Source organism: Miniopterus natalensis, chromosome X (genome assembly GCF_054644295.1).
Source record: "Miniopterus natalensis isolate mMinNat1 chromosome X, mMinNat1.hap1, whole genome shotgun sequence".
Lineage (NCBI taxonomy): Eukaryota > Metazoa > Chordata > Mammalia > Chiroptera > Miniopteridae > Miniopterus > Miniopterus natalensis.
Window position 1 is genome coordinate 80,603,562 of NC_142103.1, and position 9,173 is coordinate 80,612,734.

At 39.5% G+C, this 9,173-nt stretch overlaps 1 non-coding gene across 1 annotated transcript; it reads right to left on the bottom strand.

Moving 5' to 3' along the window:
• Positions 1–8,211: 8,211 nt before the first annotated feature.
• Positions 8,212–8,279, bottom strand: LOC148090587 (small nucleolar RNA SNORD77). The gene has a single exon (XR_015713793.1). It is a non-coding gene; the product is annotated as a small nucleolar RNA SNORD77 (small nucleolar RNA).
• Positions 8,280–9,173: the final 894 nt, after the last annotated feature.

Consider the following 9,173-nt stretch of genomic DNA (forward strand, 5'->3'; position numbering starts at 1 on the left):
ATATCCCATTTATAATAGCAACAAATAACATAAAATAACTTGGAATAAAATTGACATGAAATGTACAAGGTCTTTATTTTTTTTTAAACCCTGAAAGATTTTTTTTTTTAAATATGTCTTTGTTGATTTCAGAGAGAGAAAGGGAGAGAGAGACAAAAACATCGATGTTGAGAGTTATTGATCGGCTGCCTCCAGCACGCCCCCGACTGGGGATCGAGCCCTCAACCCAGGCATGTTCCCTGACCATGAATGAACCGTGACCTCCTGGATCATAGGTCGATGCTCAACCCCTTAGCCATGCTGGCTGGGCCTAAAAGATTTTTAGAACTAGACAAATGATTGTAAATGTTGTCTTTAAAAAATAAACAGGCAAGAAGAGCAATAATAAAATTCTAAATAAAAGCCTCAATAATTAAAACTATGCAGTTCTAGCCCATGAACCAAAAGGCCAGTATTAACACAGTAGAAATTCCAGAAGTAAGCCCATTTGTATAATGGGAGTTTTGTATCTGATCATTGTTGGCTGTGTTGGAGACTGTTAGCTATCCTCTCAAACGCATTCTCCCCTTCTTTTATAGTAGTAGAATGTGCCCAGCTAGGTTACACTTCCCAGGCTCCCTTGCAGCTAGATGTGGCCATGTGACCAATATTTTACCAAAATGGCATATGAGTGAAGTTACGTGAGCCACTTCTGTACCGAAACCAACACAGGAAAACAGCTGGTGTACCTCCTCTGAGCTTTTTTTTTTTTCTTTTCCTGCTCCCTGCAATGCACGCTTATTTGAACCAGACAGATGAGAACAATGACCTAGATCAGCGGTTCTCAAATGCCAGAGGGCATGAGAATCCTCTGGAGAGCTTGTTAAAATACAGATCACTGGAACCCATCTCCATTGTTTCTGATTCAGCAAGTCTGGGTGGAGCCCAAGAATTTGTATTTCTAACAAGTTCTCAGGTAATGCTGATGCGCCTGGTGTAGGGACCATATTTTGAGAACTACTGCCTTAAAGGTAGAGAAATAAAACGAAATGCGCCTCAATCCTGAATGACCGAGGGCACCAGAGTCATCCACTGACCTGGGAACACAAATTCTGAAATGGTAGGTAAGAGGAAGTATTTCTATCTTATTTAAGTCATTGCATTTCAGAGCCTCTTTGTTATAACATTTTAACCTTACCCTAACTAACACAGTGTAGAAAAGACAGATATTTCAATAGATGGTGGTTGGGTCAAATTGAAAAAAACATTGGATCCATACACCATTATCATACACCAAGATAAGTTCCAAATGGATAAAAAAATTACTGTGAAAATATAACCATAATAGTAGAAATATAACTATAAAAAAAAATACATGGGAGAATTCTTTTTTATTATTATTAATTTGAGAGGGGGGTGGAGAGAGAGATTAATTTCTTGTTCCACTTATTTATGCATTCATCAGTCATTTCCTGTATGTGCCCAGACTGGAGATCAAACCCACAACCTTGGAGTATGGGGAAGACACTCTAACCAGCTGAGTTAACCTGGCCAGAGAGAAATAATTTTTTTGTTGTTGCTGTCCTCACCCGAGGATATTTTTTCCATTGCTTTTTCAGAAAGAGTGGAAGTGAGAGAGAGAGAGGGAGAGAGAGAGGGAGAGAGAGAGACATTGATGTGAGAGAGACACATGGATTGGTTGCCTCCCACATGCATCCCAACCAGGGCCTGGGACAGAGCCTGCAACCAAGGTGCATGCCCTTGGCTGGAATTGAACCCGGGACCCTTCAATCTGCGGGCCAACACTCTAACCACTGAGCCAAACCAGCTAGGGCAGGAAGAATTCTTTTATAACATGTTGGAGTAAGAAAAAAACTATGGCTCAGTATTCAGAAGCCCTAAAAGAAAATATTAATGAAGTAAACCACATTTTAAAAAATTCTCTGCATAGCTGAAAAAATACCATAAGCAAAGTGAAAATACAAATAACAAAGTGTTTCTTAAAAATTGGTTACTCATATAACAAGAAGCTAATCTTCCTAATATATCGACCTCCTAAAAATCCATAAAAATAAACCAATAACACAAAAGAAAAACAGGTAAAAAATATTTGTGAATAGATGATTTACAGGGGAAAATTAAAATAGCCCTTAAACATTTGGAAAGGTTTTTAAACTCACTCAGAAGAGAATTATAAATTAAAACTATACAGGTAAAATATAGAATCTCCAATCACATTGGCAAAAATGCGAGTTTGACAATATGCCCATAGACAAAGCTATGGGAAAAGAAACATTCTGTTACATTACTGGTAGAAGTGCAAATTGATACAGCTCCTGTGGGGAACAACTTGATCATATGTACCCAAATTTCAAGGAATGTACTTATGTGTACAAAGTTAATCATTCAGTGAAGTGGTGTTGGTAATAGCAAAGGATGGAAAACAGCCTATCTGTTCATCAGTAGAAGTGTAGTTGCGTAATTATGTTATAGCCACACAATAGAATATCCTGAGTATACAACTGTAAAGAAGAGTGGGCTCTTTCTATGTATTAATATGCAAAACTCTCCTGTACATATTGTTTAGTAGAAAAGGTATGGAACAATGTTTATGGTGTGCTACCTTTTGTGCAAAATAAGGAGAAAGTGTACTCTCATATGCTTACGATTGCATAAGAATATTCTGGAAGGATATACAAGTAACTAACATGTGGTTACTGGTTGAGATGGGGGCAGGTGGGGACAACACTTCACTGTATAATTTCATATATCCATGTGATTCTTGAAATAAGTGAATGTATTATCTACATAAAATGTTTACTAATAAAAGATGATATCCAAAGGCATGAAAATAGCTGAAAGCACTTAGGGAGAGACAGGAGAGAGTCAGGCTAGTTAATGAGTGAAGACTGGGGCCCTTCAGTATTAACCCTTTGCGGTCGTATTAAATTTGGACATGGGTGTCGTACTGGTCGGAATTAAGAGCTTTCAGAGAAATTATGAACTGATACATGAATGAAGAGAGTTAAGATTCGTACGGTTCCTTGCTGTGGTGGCTGAGAGCAGCCATACGACCGGAACGGTAAAAAAGCTTTGGTGGCTGAGAGCAGACAAACGACCGCAAAGGGTTAAAGAGCTGTGGGTTCGGTCACTGGCTGGGGTGTGTACGGGAAGTAACTGATTGATGTTTCTCTCACATTGATGTTCCTCTCCCTCTCGCTCTCTCTCTCCCTCTCCCTTCATCTGTTTCTAAAATCAATAAAAACATATTTTTTAAAAAACTGGATGGTTCCTATGATTATGTTCTTTACTAGGTGAGGTCAAACAACAAACAGAAAAGGAAGGAAGAGGGCTCGGCAAGAGAGACTGAAGGAGGAGTAAAAGCAGCTAAATGCGAGCTCCTGGAAACCTGGGTGGAATGAAGGGTCAAAGAGGAAGTGCTCAGTGTCAAGTGCTGCTGAAGAGCCCAGTAAGATGAGAGAGAATAGGCAACTGATTTTTTTTCAAAAAAATATGTCTTTATTGATTTCAGAGAGAGGAAAGGAGAGGGAGAGAGAGAGAGAAATATTGGTAGGCTGCCTGCTGCACGCTCCCTACTGGGGATCGAGCCCCCAACCCAGGCATGTGCCCTGAGCAGGAATCAAACCGTGATCTCAACCCCTGAGCCACGCCCAGCGGGATGACTGTGACATTTTTAATAAGAGCAACATCAGTGGGATGATGGAGAAAAAAAGTTGTTTAGGGCAGCAGAAAAATAAAAGGGGTAAGGAAGTGGACATGGTGCATTTGAGGTCTGTGGGGGAGGGAAGTATAGAATAGAAAAAGGGAGGAGTAAGCTAGGAAGGGGCAAGAGAGCGCTTTGAGATGGGTGATATTAAGGGAATGATCCAAGAGAGAGGGAAATATAATGTATTAATAGATGAGAGACCACCACAGTGTTAAGTCCTTGAGAAAAGCACAAGGAGATTGGGCCTTAAACAGGAGCACTCCACTCTTCCTTCTCTAGGAGGTCAAGGCAAGCATGTAAGAGGAGAAAAAGCATCCACATGGTCAGCGGTGATGGCAGTTCCTCTCTTTATTTAGGGCTTTAGACAGAGCTACTGCCAAAATATATACTTGTCTTTTGGTACTAAACACCTTTAAGTACACCTTCATTTTGGCTGTCTGATCATTAAAACACAATAAGCCTGTAGCTGTGTCCACCCTCTTGACACTACCATTCAAAACAAATCTCATTAGCTGTTTGACCTCACTTACTAAAGAACACAATCACAGGAACCATCCAGTTTTTAAAAATATGTTTTTATTGATTTTAGAAAGAGAGGAAGGGAAAGGGGAGAGAGAGAGAGAGAGGAACATCAATGTGAGAGAAACACCAATCAGTTACCTCCCATACACACCCCAACTGGTGACTGAACCCACAACCTGGGCTTGTGCCCTGAATGTGCCCTGACTGGGAATTGAACCAGCCACCTTTGGATGTCTGGAATGACACTCAACCAACTGAGCAGCATCAGTCAGGGTGGAACCATCCAGTTTTGATGAGCTTCTGGAAAGCCACAAGAACTGAAGGTAAACCCACTTCCCAATAGAATTAGATAAAACCTGAGTTGTATTCTACCCAACTCCAAAGCAGGAAAATGAATAGGATTATCTGGGTTGCAGTGTTCCATTTTTTCTTTTTATTATCATTGCTAACTCTAAATTCCATTTCAAGGTACTCCTACTTGTTTGATAAGAAATCAAAGCAACACACTATAAATAATAGCTTTAAGTTTCATTTTGTATACTTACTCCTTATCTCACTCCAAAATTCAGAGGCAACTTTTAGGTGTCTATGCAAGAAAATAAAAACAGTTGGAAAAGAGAAAATGAATAGACAAAGATTCAGCCAGGAGTATTGTTAATAAATGTCATAGACTTCATTCCTATGAGGGGGCCAAAGTGAAAACATGTATAGTTTTTGTGTCTATAAGAGAAAAACATGTTTCTTAGAAGCAAAGCCTATTTGTGACACAGATACTCAAGATAAATTTATCCCACAGCTTCTCTTACAAGGAATACTTTTAGCCTGGGCCGGGTAGCTCAGTTGGTTAGAGCATTGCGGGTTTGATCCCCAGTCAGAGCACATACAAGAATCAACCAAAGAGCGCATAAGTAAGTGGAACAACAAATCGATGTTTCTCTCTCTCTCCCTTCCTCTCTCTCTAAAATCAATAAAAAATTTTAAAAATATATCTTTATTGACTTCGGGGGGGGCGGTTAGAAGGAGAGAAAGAGATAGAAACACCAATGATCGGCTGCCTCCTGCATGCCCCCGACTGGGGATCGAGCCCACAACCCAGGCACATACCCTGACCGGGAATTGAACTGAGATCTCTTAGATCCTAGGTCGATGCTCAACTGCTGAGCCATGCTGGCCAGGCTAAAATCAATAAATTTTTTAAAACAGAAAAAAAGAAGAATGCTCAGTGTGGAGTGACTTAAGGAAAAAAAGGAATAGTGCTAATGCTGTAGATCTCTTCAAAATCCACAAAATAAATAGAAATGCAAATTACACATGGGAGCTCTGTGTCCCTTGTGAAAGAGAAGTCTCTGCCTGTGTGTATGCCAATTAAAGAACCTCTACAGGAAGTCACCACAGTGCAATCCAAGGACAAAGTTCCTTGATGAAAATTGACATTAAAATTTTAAGTGTTATTAAAATTCTGGGACATTATGGTAATTAAGTTCCGTGCATGCTGAGAATTAATATTCAAGTAAGACTCCAAAGTGTTCTCAAAATGATGAGTTTTAAGAAGATGAAACTGAAAAGGTGTAAGGTTTCTCCTAAGTTTGGGATTAGCTGAATATTGCATTTTCTGCACAGGCAGTTACTAATTTATTTGACTTATTGGGAAACCTCTGTCTCTGTCCCTAATAGGAACCCTTCCAGAATGTGTTTACTGGCTCAGAACAGGAATGCCCACACGATATTTACATGGGCTTTTATGGTTGTCTTCAGCAGAAGAGTTGGTCTTAAATACTTAGGCTGCCATGGCTAGCAGCTGAACTCTTTAATATATTCCTGAATGAACTTTCTTCACAAAATGTGACAATTCATGGAGACACTTGCTCCATGGATATACTCCAAATGAGGAGCATGATCCTAGGATGAAGAAATAGGAGCGTTCCATGTAGGAAGTACCAGGTAATCTTCCCTGTTGGCTGGATATTCTGAGTTTACAACTTAAAAATACATTTTAGACTCAACATAATGAAGATGTCAATTCTCCTTCAAATTGACCTATAGGTTGAGCACAATTATCATCAAAATCCTCACAAGATATTGTGTAGCTTATTCTAAAATTTATATGGAGCCCAGCCGGCGTGGCTCAGTGGTTGTCAACCTATGAACCACGAGGTCACCGGTTGGATTCTTTGTCAGGACACATCCCAGGGTTGCAGGCTCGATCACCAGTAGGGAGCATGCAGGAGGCAGCCGATCAATGACTCTCTCTCATCATTGATGTTTCTATCTCTCTCTCTCTCTCTTCTTTCCGAAGCAATAAAAACATTTTTTAAAAATAAAATTTATATGGAAGGGGAAAGACTAGAATAGCTAAAACAATTTTGAAAAAGAATGAATTGGGAGGAATCACTCTATCCAACTTTAAAACTTACTACATAGCTAGAAATAATTGAAACAGTGTAGTGTTAGTGGATAGACACATAGATCAATGAAACAGAAGAGAACCCAAAAATAGACTCATATAAGGATAGTAAACTGTTTGGGTTTTTTTAAACCTTTATTTATTGATTTCAGAGAGAAAGGGAGAGAGAGAGAGAGAAACATTGATTTGTCATTCCACTTATTTATGCATTCATTGGTTGATTCTTGTATGTGCCCTGACCGGGAATTGAACCTACAACCTTGGCATATCTGGACAATGCTCTAACCAACAGAGGCACCCGGCCAGGGAGTCAACTGATTTTTTTTTTATCCTCACCAGAGGATTTTTGACAAAGTTGCAAAAGAAAGTCAGTGGAAGAAGGGCAGTCTTTTCAACAAGTGGTGCTAGAACAATTGGACATCCATAGATCAAAAGGTGAACATCAACCTCAATCTAAACCTCACACCTTTAAAACGGGCTCACCCAGCCAGTCGCAGCTCAGCGACTGAGCATCGACCTAGGATCCAGGTGATCAGGGTTCGATTCCCAGTCAGGGCGCATGCCCGGATTGCAGGCTAGGCGGCCGATCAATGACTCTCATCACTGATGTTTTTATCTCTCTCTCTCCTCTCCTTTCCTCTCTCTGAAATCAATAAAGATAAATTTTTTTTTAATTAAGTAAATAAATAAATAAATAAATAAATAAATAAATAAATAAATAAAAAATAAAATGGGCTCAAAATGGATTGTAGCCCTGGCTGGCTTGGTTCAGTGGTTAGAGCATCAGCCTGCAGATCAAAGGGTCTCAGGTTCAATTCACCATCAAGGGCATGTATCTGGGTTGGAGACTAGATCCCTGGCCTGGTCAGGGCAAATGCGGAAGGCAACCAATCGATGTGTCTCTCTCACATCAATGTTTCTCTCTCTCTCTCTTTCTCTTTCCCCTTCCCTCCCTTCTCTCTAAAAAAATCAATGGAAAAAAATATCCTCAGGTAAGGATTTTAAAAAATGGATTGTAGATTTAAATGTAAAATTACTAGAAAAAAATAGGAGAAACATTTTTAGGATATAGGGCTACGTGAAGGGTTCTTAAGCACAGTCCACAAAAGGAAATATTGATAAATTGGACTGCATCAAAATTAAGTGTTTTAAAAAATTTAAAGCATTTGTTCTGCAAAAGACTGTTAAGAAGATGAAAAGACAAGCTATGGACTGGGGAAAAATATTTGCAAACCACATATCTGACAAGACTTGTACCTAGAATATATAAAGAACCCAGCAGTAAAGCAATCAATTAATTTAAAAACGGGCAAGACAGGAACATATATTTTACCAAAGAATATAAGGATAGCAAATAAGCATAAGAAAAGATGTTTAACATCGCTAGTCATTAGGGAAAAATCAAATTAAGACCACAATGAGATATCACTTCGCAGCAATTAGAAAGGCCAAAAGAAAATACAACACCAAATGCTGGTAAGGATGCAGAGAAACTGGATCTCTCTCATGCATTGCTGGTGGGAATGTAAAATAGTACAGTCACTCTGGAAAACAATGTGGCAGGTTTGTTTTTTTTTTCACACATATCAGACAAATGGTACATCCTTACAGGAGTCAATCCATTGAACTATGTAACCACCATAGTATTGGCAGGTTTTTAAACTAAACATATACTTACCATATGATTCAGCAATTGCATTCCTGGACATTTATGCCAGAAAAATGGAAAATTATGTCCAAGCAAAAACCTGTTCACAAATGTTCATAGTAGATTTAATTTGTAATAGTAAAAAACTGGAGCCCTGATCATTGTGGCTCAGTTGGTTGGATGTCATCATGTGCACCGTCCCAAACACCAAAAGGTTGCCGGTTCGATTCCTGGTCAGGGCACATATCTGGGTTGCTGGCTCGATCCCTGGCAGGGGGCATGCACGAGGGAGCCAATCAATGTTTCTCTTTCACATCGTTGTCTCTCTTCTCTCTTCCTCTCTCTCTAAAAATCAGTTTAAAAATCTAAAAGAACAAAAACAAAGGAAAACCCAACTGGACACAAGCCAAATGTGTTCCAGTGGCTGAATGGATAAATAAAGTATGGAATATCCATACTGCTCAGCAATAAAAAAGAACAAACTTCCCAGCCAGGCGTGGCTCAGCAGTTGAGCATCAACCTAGGATCCAGGAGATCGCAGTTCGATTCCCGTTCAGGGCACATGTCTGGGTTGCAGGCTTGATCCCATCAAGGGCGTGCAGGAGGCAGCCCATCAATGACTCTCTCATCATTGATGTTTCTCTCTCTCTCTCTTCCCCTCTCTCTTCCTCTCTCTGAAACCAATAAAGATATATTAAAAACAAACAAACAAAAAAAACAAACACACAAAACAACAACAACAACAAACTGCAACGACTTGAATGGCTCTCAAGTACATTATGCTGAATGACAAAAAGCCAGTCTCAAAAGGTCACACACTGTACAATTCCATTTTGTTAACTATTTTGAAATGACATTTTAGAGATGGGAAACAGGTGAGTGGTTGCCAGGGG